This window comes from Paramormyrops kingsleyae, chromosome 4 (assembly GCF_048594095.1).
Source record: "Paramormyrops kingsleyae isolate MSU_618 chromosome 4, PKINGS_0.4, whole genome shotgun sequence".
NCBI lineage: Eukaryota > Metazoa > Chordata > Actinopteri > Osteoglossiformes > Mormyridae > Paramormyrops > Paramormyrops kingsleyae.
This window is the reverse complement of record NC_132800.1, coordinates 9,128,461-9,142,106: the sequence shown is the minus strand read 5'-3', so window position 1 is coordinate 9,142,106 and position 13,646 is coordinate 9,128,461. Positions and strand designations below refer to the sequence as shown.

At 44.7% G+C, this 13,646-nt stretch overlaps 1 protein-coding gene across 1 annotated transcript in view; it reads right to left on the bottom strand.

Moving 5' to 3' along the window:
* LOC111840620 (polymeric immunoglobulin receptor-like) overlaps positions 1 to 13,646 on the bottom strand; it is a 194,766-nt gene that overhangs the window by 99,908 nt on the left and 81,212 nt on the right. The gene's annotated exons all lie outside the window — the stretch shown is intronic.

The window sequence follows — 13,646 nt, the reverse complement described above, 5'->3', positions numbered from 1 at the left end:
TTTTTCAATATACTTTCTATATGGACTCCAAATGACAGCTTGTCATCAAGCCAGATTCCAAGATATTTGTAAGAGTTTACCCTTTCTAGTTTAGTGCCATCTAGTGTTAAAAGAGTATACACAGAGGAAGAGCATGAGCGATTAAAAATCATAAATTTAGTTTTTTTAGCATTTAACACCAGTTTCGATTTGAGAAGGGTCAATTGTAAGAAGTTGAATGCATGCTGTAAGGAATCCATTGCTACTTGCAATGAAGATGCAGTTGTATAAAGAATTGTATCATCAGCATATAAGTGAATTTTTGCTGGGTCTAACCCCATGCACATATTATTTATGTAAATAGAGAATAAAATAGGCCCTAAAATTGAACCTTGTGGCACACCAGTTTTTACTGTAAGTAATGTAGATGTAAAACATTCTATCGCTACACACTGAGTTCTCTCATTTAAATAATTGGAGAACCAATCCAAAACCGTGCTACTAAAACCTATAGCCTGTAATCTTTGTTAAACAAGACCATGGTCAACAGTATCAAATGCTTTTGTTAAATCTATAAATAATGCAGCACATGATTTTTTGTTGTCCAAAGCAGTAATTATATCATTTGTGACAGAAGTTACTGCAGTTATTGTACTGTGGCCCTGTCTAAAACCAGACTGATTAGGGGATAAAATATTATTTTCAGACAAAAAAGTTTTAAGTTGGTCATTTACAATAGATTCAAATATTTTAGCTATAGCAGACAATCTGGAAATAGGACGATAATTGTCTAAACAAGAAGGATTGCCTCCTTTTAATAAAGGGAGGACAAATGCTGACTTCCAGGAGCTAGGGATTACCCCACTGCATAAACTATGATTAAAAATAGAGGCAATGGGGCCAGCAATCAAATCAGCAGCTGTTTTTAAAAAGTATGGTTCAATTTGGTCTATCCCAGCAGACGTTTTGCAATCTAAATTTAACAAAGCCTTGCAGACCTCAGCAGAAGAGATGGAAGAGAAATTGAAGTTCACAAGACTATTGGAGTTGGTGCCTAGACAATCCCCATAAGTTCCAGTGAGACTAGACTGAGTATTTATACCAGCATCAATGAAGTGCTTATTAAAGGCATCTACTATGTTTTGTTTACCCTTTATATCATTTTGATTGATAATTAGACAATCAGGAAGAGTAGGAGGCACCATGACTGCTACCGTTGATTTAATCAATTTCCAAAATTTTTTAGAATCACTTAAATGATTATGTATTAGGTGAAGGTAGTATTCGCTTTTTGTATTTTTTATAAGTGCAGTGCATTTGTTTCTCAACGCTCGGTAATCTGCCCAGAGTTTGGCCTCATTACTGACTTTAGCTTTAAAATAAAATACATGCAACTGAAGAAAGTATGTCAGATTTATTTCTTAACTGTCTGATTTCCTTGTTTTTCACTCATGCATGAACAGAAAACAGCTAAATCATTAGCATGATGCAGAAATTATTTTAAGACAGGCACTTATTCTCCATCCATCCATCCATTAAGTACCACTTGTCTGGGGTTCGGGTCGTGGGGGTAGCAGCTTCAGGAGAGGCACCCAGGCCAAGAGATATAATCCCTCCAGCGAGTCCTGGGTCTGCCCCGGAGCCTCCTCCCTGTAGGACATGCACGGAAAACCTCTCCGGGTAGCCGCCCAGAAGGCATCCGCACCAGATGTCCAAACTTCTCACCCTATCCCTAAGAGAGAGCCCAGACACCCTGCGGAGAAACCTCATTTCGGCCGCCTGTATTCGCGATCTCATTCTTTCGGTCATTACCCATAGCTCATGACCATAGGTGAGGGTAGGGACGAAGATGGACCAATAGCTCAAGAGCTTTGCTTTCCGGCTCAGTTCTTTCTTAGCCACGACGAACCGGTCAAGCGCCTGCAAAACTGTAGATGTTGCTCCGATTCGTCTGTCTACCTCCCGATCTCACCTACCCTCACTCGTGAACAAGACCCCGAGATACTTGAACTTCTCCACTTGAGGCAGTACCTCTTCTCTGACATGAAGTGGGTAATCCACCCATTTCTGGCTGAGAACCTTGGACTTGGAGGCGCTAATCCTCATCCCTGCTGCTCCTGCCGGGAACCGTCAGCAGTCTCCGGAGATCCCCAAGCTAATAATTCCTGGTCGGCTTCCTTCTTCAGCTTGACAGCCCCCCTCACCTCTGGTGTCCACCATCGGGTACGGGGGTTACCGCCACGACTGGCACCGACCACCCTGCAGCCACAGCTCCGTACGGCCGCTTCCACAATGGAGGTCTGGAACAGTGTCCATTCAGACTCAATGTCCCCAACCTCCCCCAGTATGCAGTTGGAATTCTGCCGGAGGTGCGAGTTAAAGCTCAGGCGAACAGGAGCCTTTGCCAGACGTTCCCAGCAGATCCTCACTATGCGCTTGGGCCTAGCAGGTCTGACTGGTTCCTCCCCCACCACCTGAGCCAACTCACCACCAGGTGGTGATCAGTTGACAGCTCTGCCCCTCTCTTTACTCGAGTGTCCAAGACAGAAGGCTGCAGATCAGATACGATTATGAAATCGATCATCGACCTGTAGCCCCGGGCATGTTCGTACCATGTCCACTTATGGACACCCTTATGCTCGAACAACAGTGTTCGTTATGGACAAACCATGCATTGCACACATTGGAAGAGATGCTGAGGAAAGAGTCTGCAGCTTCAGGTTCCATGGGGTGACCCTTAGTGCCAGAGCCTCAAGTCAGCTGGGCATGCAGCAGCCGTCACTAAAAAGGCACAGCAACGCCTGCACTTCCTCAGGCATATAAAGAAAGCTGGGATGTAATTGCTCAGAAATGCATTGAGACCCATAGAGAATAGAGTGTTGGTGCCAAGTTTAGGAGGTGATTATGAGAAAATGCTGCAGTAAAAATTCACCAAAATAAGTCTGCTTACACTCTGTTATACCTACTATAAGATGATAATGGCAGATTTTTGGGACGTTTTGAAATGAAGGAGCAGGGGCCTGTAAAAATACCTGAAAAATAGAAGCATTTAAGGTGGACCGGAAAAATACGAATAAGTAGCTGCGAATAAGTAGCCAACTTCTGCCTCGTTGGGTCTTGTGCCGTTTGTGCTTAAAATACGGTGTTTCGCTCGGGCATGTCTCTACTTGTTTAAAAGTTAAAAGTTTGGGACTTGTGTCGTTTTGTGCTTAAAATACAGTGTTTGCTCTTTTTTGTTCGGGCCATGTCTATACTTGTTTAAAAGTTAAATTCTTTAAACATTTCAGTTAAATATAATGAGCTTACGTGCATTTTCTTTTAAAAATACAACGTATATGCGCTAGCTCACATTCATTCTATTATACACTTTATTATTCTTTAAAACGTAATTAATAAATGCAACCATTGTTTTAATACAAGCTTTAAATTACTAAAAATTTTAGCTAGGTTGTGGGGGAACTGGGGGAGGGGGGGGAGGGGTATGCGGCTGGCCCTGTCAATCATCGTTGGGGTGGGGGCATGCAGCTGGACCTGTCAATCATTGGTGATGATGTCATAGATGAGGGGGGGGGGCTTTAAGCCCCGCCCTAACTGCCACCTAACCTTTTTTTCAAGTCCATAAAAACTCTAAGGCGACGACAATGGAAATGAAAGCTGAATAGATACATTCCCAAAAGGTGGTTTTGAAGTGTGCAGGATACTTTGAGGGATACTTCTATCCATACAATAAAAGTCCCTATTCCTAATTTGCATTTCTTTTTGTACCCTGGGCTTTTATTATGTCTGCATATTTCTCCTTGAATGCTAAACTTTTCTGTGTTGAAGAAAATAAGTAACAACTAAAGTGTATTAGTGCTTTAATAATGTTGCAATATACTGCCTGTAATAGGCTTCAGCCCACCCCTTGCAACCCTAACCAGAAAAAGTGGTTCAAAGATTTATGGATGGTGTGTTTGATTATATTTCCAAAGTCATATATTTTTTGTTTATAGATTTCTTTTACCCAAATTTTCGCATGGACCATCTAGCACCCCCTAGTGTTTGTTCCTGAATTTCTTTAGTTGCTGTCCATGGTTCTGAGGAGCTGTCCACTCAAACCTTACTAAAGTAACATTTTAAAGTGTATAATTCAACAAATGGGCGTCACTGGACCTTTCATTACAGCATCTAAATTTGGTAGATATTCACTGCGGGGGAAAATAGCTGTCGCCTTGCCATTTACGGTCAGGGGTTTTATTTTGCAGTTGAAACAAATATGCTCATTTTACGTGTGCTCTAAAAAGATTCCTAAAAAGACACCTCTGTCCACGTAACATGTATAGACAAGAGAAAATTAACCTGCAGCATGAACAAGAAAAACAGCACAGGATGGATGTTTAGGGGAGTCAATATCCTCTGTGTATCTGTGTGGAGACATGCTGGTTGTGAAAACGTCAGTGGACAGGATATCTGCAAGTATTGTGGTGTGGGAATTGGGCAGCTGGTTACAGGTGTACTGGGAGAATGGATTTTTCTTTTTTGGGGAAATGGGAATCAAGCAGGGACAGAGACAAAACAACACAAAGTAAGAGTGAAAAATAAATATTCTTTCAGCAGTTAAGGCCAGAATAAGCAGGGACATGTGAGTCTGGGAAACGACAGAACACAGAAGCATGGGTCTCAAGACGGTGTTGGGATTTGAGTTACTGGGGCTTAAAAACAACAGAACAAATCAAGAAACATCTACACAGGGAACCAGGGGCAAGTGAACCAGATTAGCAAAGGTCTATTCCGCAATGTCAGCAGTGTTTTACATCCTGCTATGCATGCTCAGTCCTACCATGTAATCAATACAGACTTGAGTGACTAAAACTATAAAACTAGCAACTTCTTTCCAAGTGCAATAGTACTGTAAATCTTACATGAACATTTTTACGTAATATTGACTACCAATCGATTATTATGCCAGACTGTTCATCTTACTGCCCATTTGTGTCACAGGTCTATAAAAAACCATAATCATCCTCCCAGTTTGTGTTTATTATGTAGGATTTCAGTGAATATTAGCAGGGAAGCATAATTACATGGCTGGGTGGCTGCAGAGACTTTTGGGCGTTCTTGTATGACTGCAGAGAGGCCTTTGTGCAACAGGGCCAGTATGTAGACAGAGCAGCACAGTGTGTGACACGTGGCTAATTCCCCCTTTCCGTACCATCTGAGCCTTACTCATCATTACCCTCCATGGGCACCGGGCCCAGACTATAGTCATGAGCTAGTTTCACTACAACCGCTTTCCAGTGTAATTTATTTGGTTTGCAAGAAATGCTTTTTCATGTAACTTGCTTTTTACATTAAAACTAAAATGTGACCTTCTTCATAAGGCGTTTTCATTTCGAGTGATTTGCCCTTTAATAGTTGAGCATGTTTACAGTACAAACCTTGAGAGTTCCTGTACAAGTCCTCTCTCTGCTATATGAGTCATCTCTCTGCTGCAGAGACTGCTATGAGACTCTCTGAGCAGAGAGAAGACTTGTACAGCAGAGAGAAGACTCATATAGCAGAGATAGGACTTGTACAGCAGAGAGATGACTAATATAGCAGAGTGAGTACTCACATTGCAGAGAGAGTACTCATATGAGTACTATATGAGTCATCTCTGCTGCAGATACTGCTATGAGACTCTCTGAGCAGAGAGAAGACTTGTTCAGCAGAGAGAGGACTCATATAGCAGAAAAAGGACTTGTACTGGAGAGAGATGACTAATAGAGCGGAGAGAGTACTCATATTGCAGAGAGAGTACTCATATGAGTACTAAATGAGTCATCTCTCTGCTGCAGATACTGCTATGAGACTCTCTGAGCAGAGAGAGGACTTGTACAGCAGAGAGATGACTAATATAGCATAGAGAGTACTCATTTTGCAGATACAGTACTCATATGAGTACTATATTAGTCCTCTCTGCTATATGAGTCATCTCTCTGCTGCAGAGACTGCTATGAGACTCTCTGAGCAGAGAGAAGACTTGATCAGCAAAGAGAGGACTCATATAGCAGAGATAGGACTTGTACAGCAGAGAGAGGACTCATATAGCAGAGATAATACTAATTTTGCAGAGAGAGTTCTCATATGAGTACTATATGTCATCTCTCTGCTGTACAAGTCCTATCTCTGCTGTACAAGTCCTCTCTCTGCTGTTCAAGAGAGCAGAGAGACTCTGAGCAGAGACAGGACTTGTTCAGCAGATAGAGGACTCATATAGCAGAGACAGGACTTGTACAGGAGAGAGATGACTAATGTAGCAGAGAGAGTACTCATATTGCAGAGATAGTACTCATATGAGTACTAAATGAGTCATCTCTCTGCTGCAGATACTGCTATGAGACTCTCTGAGCAGAGAGAAGACTTGTTCAGCAGAGAGAGGACTCATATAGCAGAGAAAAGACTTGTCCAGCAGAGAGAGGACTCATATAGCAGCGACAGTACTCATATTGTAGAGAGACTACTTATATCAGTACTATATGAGTCATCTCTCTGCTGCAGATACTGCTATGAGACTCTCTGAGCAGAGAGAAGACTTGTTCAGCAGAGAGAGGACTCATATAGCAGACAAAGGACTTGTCCAGCAGAGAGAGGACTCATGTAGCAGAAATAGTACTCATATTGCAGAGAGTACTCATATGAGTACTATGAGTCATCTCTGCTGTACAAGTCCTATCTCTGCTGTACAAGTCCACTCTGCTGTTCAAGAGAACATATAGACTCTCTGACTAGAGAGAGGTCTTGTACAGCCGAGAGAGGACTAATATAGCAGAGAGAGTACTGATATTGCAGAGAGTACTCATATGAGTACTATATTAGTCATCTCTCTGCTGTACAAGTCCTATCTCTGCTGTACAAGTCCTTTCTCTGCTGTTCAAGAGAGCAGAGAGAGGACTCGTACAGCAGAGAGATGAGTCATATAGCAGAGATAGTACTCATATTGCAGAGAGAGTACTCATTTGAGTACTATATGAGTTCTCTCTCTGCTATATGAGTCATCTCTCTGCTGCAGAGACTGCTATGAGACTCTCTGAGCAGAGAGAAGACTTGATCAGCAAAGAGAAGACTCATATAGCAGAGAAAGGACTTGTCCAGCATAGAGAGGACTCATATAGCAGAAATAGTACTCATATTGCAGTGAGTACTCATATGAGTACTATGAGTCATCTCTCTGCTGTAAAAGTCCTATCTCTGCTGTACAAGTCCACTCTCTGCTGTTCAAGAGAGCAGAGAGACTCTCTGAGCAGAGATAGGACTTGTACAGCAGAGAGATGACTAATATAGCAGAGTGATTACTCACATTGCAGAGAGAGTACTCATATGAGTACTATATGAGTCATCTCTGCTGCAGATACTGCTATGAGACTCTCTGAGCAGAGAGAAGACTTGTTCAGCAGAGAGAGGACTCATATAGCAGAGACAGGACTTGTACAGGAGAGAGATGACTAATACTGTAAGTAAGAAATTTAATAATCTTTAATACCTAATAAGAAATAATTTAGCTCTACGATCACATATAATGTGAAGTTGTCTGAAAATGTAGTTTGAAACGTAATTGTTGTGTGGGTCTCTGGTCATAAGTACGGGAACTGTCTGTAGTGAGCAATAGGGACAAATCTCAGACTGCAAAGTATTAATTAATAATTTTATCCAGAAAGAGCATGCAGCTTTTTGCTGCAACTCCGTGCTTAGAGCAAAACGTAGAGGACCGATCGACTGAAGAGGTCGCACAACTGGGTTTGAGCAACTGATCGAACTGTTATTCCAAAAAAAACCTGCAAACACACCGGCCCTTTCTGAATAAGAATGCCCACCCCTGTAGCGGCATATGCAGTCAGTGTGTATTGCTTGGTGAAGGATGTTGTGTACCCTGTGGTCATTGTGCCATATGGTACACCTCGCAATATATGTATAAAATTTGGGGGGAAAAATTAAAATAAAAGAAAATACTAAAACCCAAATAATAATAATAGATCATGATAGAATGAAACATGGGGGAAGTAAATTATACAACAGGGATTTTAATGGCAAAAAAATAAAAATAAAATTGGGGAAACTAATGGGGAGGGAAAAATAGAAGGGCCAGTGGGAGAGAAGGGTAGGGTGGGGTGGGGGGCATTAGAGGCCAAACATATTTTGGATCAGCTGCTGTCGTACTTGTAGGCCTGCAGGATGCAGTCCATCACCCTCGACATGGCCTTCATCAGCTGCCTCTGCCAACACCTCCTCATCGTCAGGCAGCTGTATGTTTGCTGTGACAGCCATGTTGTGCAGCAGTGCAGTCACCACCACCACAGCACAGCATTTCGAGGGGTGTAGTTGCAGACCACCAGCAGACTTGCTTAGACACCGGAAACGCTGCTTCCACACCCCTATGGCCCTCTCCACAACAGCGCGCGTGTTGATGTGAGCGCTGTTATACCTCTCCTCTGCCTCGGTGTTGGCTTGCTGGATGGGGGTCAGCAGGTAGGGGCGCAGAGGGTAACCGCTGTCACCAAGGAGATAGCAGCCCCCAAAGCCACCACCTTCTGCCACCTGGCAGAGAGCAGAGTTGGCCCAGACAAAAGCATCATGGTTGCTCCCTGGCCACTTTGCCACAATGTCAGTGAAGACACCCTGATGGTTACAGACCACCTGCACATTGATAGCTGGGTAGCCTTTCCGGGAGTAATAAGCTGGCTCGTTGATGGACGGCCTGGCGATGGGGATGAGGGTGCCGTCGATCACACCAACGACACGGGGAATGCCAGCAATGGTGTGGAAGGCTTGGTTTGCCCTGGTGATCTCCTCCGCGGTGACAGGAAAGGTCATCCTCTGGGCAAGCTGTAACAGCAGCTGGGTGACAGCAGTCACAGCTCTGCTGACGGAAGCCTTGCTGAGACCAAGGCCATCTCCCAGCACCTCGTAGAAGCTGCCGGAGGCATAAAAGCTAAGTGCAGCCAAAAGCTGGATACTTGGACTTAAGGCGTAGCTACGCCTAGTGGGAACAAAATCCAGCAACTCCATTATCTTCGCACGAGTGAGGCGATACTTTCGGATAATAGTATCATCCGAAAGGACCTCCAGGGGATCAAAAGTAGTACGTATGAACGCATGCCTATACGCCACCTCACCACGCCGCCTGCGACGGTGGTTCAAGTCAATGATGCGCTGCAAAGCTGCTATTGCTCTACAACCCTCACATCTTCACACAGCATTTATAATGAGCAGGGAACCACACACTTAATTGGAGTAGATTGAAAAGCAGTCCTCATTGGTGGGAATATCTGTGCTGATTGAATCGTTAGTACAGTAGCAGCAGTGATTTTTGAGTTAAGGAGCAGACTATTTCACTTACATTTCGTAGTGATTGGTGACATGGTGCACCTTGGTTAAATACCTGATCATTTTGGTGATGACAATGAGGGATGGATGTTCAAGGAATAGCAACTGTCAGTCCCTCAACATTGTGTTGTGGTTTTGTATTACAGCAGCAGCATGCTCATCCTCTCCCAAGCTTATTGCTTCTTCTGTTTGAAACTACATGAAAGTGTATGATACGTAGGCCAAGATGTTTTGCCCATATTTGTGATCTAGTGTCAAGGTGGTGGGGTGGAGTCAAATACTTATTTCACTGTCAAGTCATTCAAGGAATGTCAGCATTCCTGCATCAAAGCCACACTACATGACAGTCAGAGCAACCAACAGGGAGGGACAATTTTTTATTACAAACTCCAACAGCACAGCTGGCACTGATGACAGGCTTGGTAGCATGCTCAGGCCACAGACCAGCAGATTACATAGTCTGTGTGGCTAGCTGTGGGAGGCCTGATACCCAGGCCTATTTACAAGGAGAAAAAAAAAGGAGGTGAAGGGATGGCGGTCATGGCAGGCATGATCACTCAGTGTCTGTTAAAGGATAATAGCAGCAGTCAGTAGGTAACCAGCACATTCTGTAATGCTAATACATCGTTAGATGAACTTACTGTCGGAGGTTGGGAGGTGCAGTGTGACGCTGGGTCTGCTGACCTGTTGGGCCAGTAAGGCCAATTTCTCCCTCTGGTAGGCCATCACCTCCTGATGGTGTCTCTCCTTCTGTTCCCTCAGGGCCAGCAGTTCCTCCCTGATGTCCCTCAGAATGGATTTTTTCTCACTCTCAGACCTGAGGAGCTCTTCACTGCACCGGCAGCGAATATTTCTGCGCCTGCGGGTGTACCGTGGCGAGGCAGCGGGATGGATGGGGGTGGGTGAGCTACCAGGCTGAGAGGATTCAGGGGACTTAGGGGAAACTGCAGCCCTAAGGGAGTGATGGCCACGCTGGAGGGGGCCTGATGTGGAGGGGCCCGGCGGAGACATGGCAGATGTGGAGGGGCCCGGCGGAGGCATGGCAGATGTGGAGGGGCCCGGCGGAGACATGGCAGATGTGGAGGGGCCCGGCGGAGGCATGGCAGATGTGGAGGGGCCCGGCGGAGACATGGCAGATGTGGAGGGGCCCGGCGGAGACATGGCAGATGTGGAGGGGCCCGGCGGAGACATGGCAGATGTGGAGGGGCCCGGCATGGAGTACGCCTGAGGACTGCATTGCAGGGGGTCAGATGTTGCTGGGCCAGGAGGAGGTGACCGAGGGGTAGAAAGCATTGATGTCTGAGAGGTGCGTAGACCACAGACATCTATGCCTCCTGGGACTCCCTCAAGTGCCTCTGGCCCTAGAATGGTCAAGACTCGCTCCTCCCCAGGAGTGAGAGGAGGTAGACTGGTGCTCCCACCACCAGTCCTCTCCTGCTCCCTCCTGAGCCCTGCAGCCTTCCTCTTGGTCACACTGGCATAGTCCCTCCACTTCCCCCTCACATCCACCGTTGTGCGTCTCCAGCCATGGCCCACAGAATTTATTTTGTCTGTGATGTCCTCCCAAGTTCGTTTCTTGTCCGCGTTTGTGGTCACATTTTTGAGCCTGGAGAAAAGGATTGCCCTATTGCTCTCCACCTCGTCCACTAGTACAGACAGCTCTGCAGCTGTAAATTGTGGCTTTCGTGCCATACTAACATTGGGATATAGGACCTCTTCCCACTGGCTTTAAGTAGTGCAGAGCACATAATTTCCCACCTGTGCCCAATTTCCTAATTTACTTAAGTATTCCTCTCGAGGTCACAGACAACCACAAAGTATGATGAAGGACAACTTTCATTATCCCTTGTACGTGTATACATGTGTGTATTTGTAGCCCTATGCAGACCATTGGGTGTTGTGCAGTTTCTTCATTACACACATAACTTTAGAGGGACAACAGTCGCCTTAGAAAAGAGTACTCCTTATTCACTGACAGCTGTCATTGCCATTATGGAAGAGCAGAATGACACTACAGCGGTCAGATACGAATCCATGCCTTTGTTCTCGGGAAATTACGCCTGTAATGTTTGGTTATTACACACACCTGTGTATTACAGTCAGCCAGTAACATTCTGTAAGCGACAACCTCGGAATAAAAGTTATTCTGTTTATCACTCCAAGGAGCGTCGCATTATTTTTGCGCGATTGCTAATTTTCTTATTATTGGCGTTATGTGACTGACAGAAATTGATGTCACAAATAAATATATATGTGTGTGTGTGATTATTATATATTTCACACAGTTCGCGAGTGTTTGTACGCGACCGGCTGTGAAAGTGCGTTGTTAATTGTTGCGCACGACTTGCCATGAGTCTGACCAATCAGCGCTGGAACCATTGTGGTTTAAACTACGGTAGGTCAGCCGTGAGTCTGACCAATCAGCGCTGGAACCACTGTAGTTCCAACTACATAAGTCCTAACTAACTAACGTGGTTCGAACAACTGTGGTATGACGGTGTCGAGAAACAGTCGTTGGTCGGATGTTGGTTAGTTTGAACTACCATAGTACGATGCATCGTTAATGCTAACTTCTGTCGTTGTTCGAGAAACGCACCCCAGACCAGTAATAGGTGAACCTACCGGTCCGTGTACCTCAGAGAGCGCTGCTACTGAAACGCGGGGTTTACGAAGCTCCCCGAAAGCAGAGGAAGAGGATCGTCCTGCCAGAGAAACAAGACATTCCACACGCCTACCCAGCTGGGCCGCCTCAGGTTAGGACCCGAGTGTCGCCGTTCAGCGGGCGATGACTCAGCACCACACCAGTTCCGATCCCCAACAGGCCTGAACCCAGTGTTTTGTCTGCCTGGTCGGAGTTTTTACAGTGGCTGGAGTGTCAGTACTGCCACCAACCCCCAGGTGTTTTACCCTGCAAGTTGGAGGACTGCTTGCAGGGCTGAATGCAGTTTAACATCATAACCAGACATATATTTCAGCTAGTATGTATGTGGGAGGTGTAGTGGAAATTATACATTTAGACATATTGGAAATTTTTACTTAGAGAATATTTGCTATGATCACAAAGTACCGTCTGTCTGTGTGAAAGGCGAGGGCCACTTAGCAGCCGACCAGGAGGAAGGTCACACCGGTAATTACAGAGCTGGTTCGGACCGGTTCTGTTTGGTTGGACACAGAGAAGACAGTAACTGCGAACCTTCGTTCTTATCTCATCAAATGATAAACATGAGACTGAAGTAAGAAAAGAATTGTGGACACTTGTATGCAGACATAGTGTCCCGGCTTATTTGATCCATCAAATAACCTAATAATAAAACTTTGCTGCCTTCATACCATGTATTTGACTGTTTTTCCAGCACAGAGGAAACCAGAAAACCTACAAATGCCAGATGAAGAGCCAGGGGAAGAATTCAAACCCAAAGCCCTGAAAGTATGAGGCATCCATGTTACATGAGGCATCCATGAGACACCACTGCAGGCTTAATGAAAAGCATCTTTATTAACATTATGTATGATGAGTCACACAGTCTGTGGTCTGCATTTTAGATAATACTCCATTTATCAATAAACAAAAGCCTAACATTCTGTGGAAACCTAAAAGTAAAGTTTTTATCCTGAAATGTGATGTGATGGTAACAGGGCAGCTTTTAATCCCACAGTCAGAGGAGAGCAGGGAGGCAGTGAAACAGTGAAGCTGCTCCAGCAGGGGGCAGTAAAGGGCGTAAGAAGAGAGTAAAATTAAAGCCAGAGTCCATAGACCTCAGTAAATGCTAATTTTTACATAGACAAGAGACAGACATTGGCAAATACCCTGAAAATGATGCATATTGAAATATCAAACATTTTATTTTATACTAATCAAGCAGGATAGCTAATAATTTTTTTCCCCCATTTATATGAATAAAAAGCGGCAGTTCACAGACCGCCAAGATAATACCTTACATTTACATTTATTCCATCTTGTCCAAAGCAACGTACAAGTGAGATAAACAGCACATTGATCATGGCTGAAATACACACTGTAATGTGAGAGAGCTGCATGCCGTTTAAATACAGCTGACATCACTGTAAGATGCTCCTCTCTGGTGATTATCCCTCCCCATCACTGCAGTATCTGTGTGTCCCTCACAGCTGTCATCCTGAGCAGCAGCTCCCCACATGTAGAGGAGCATCTCTGTGTTACTGCCCCCTACTGGAAAAGGAACAGATAAGCATTAACATCTGCTACTGGATTCATCATTTCAGCTTCTGAGGCACCAACACCTTCCTTAGCATTTCAGGCAGTGTGGTGTGTTAATGTTACTGCTACAGGAAATCAGACTGATAGA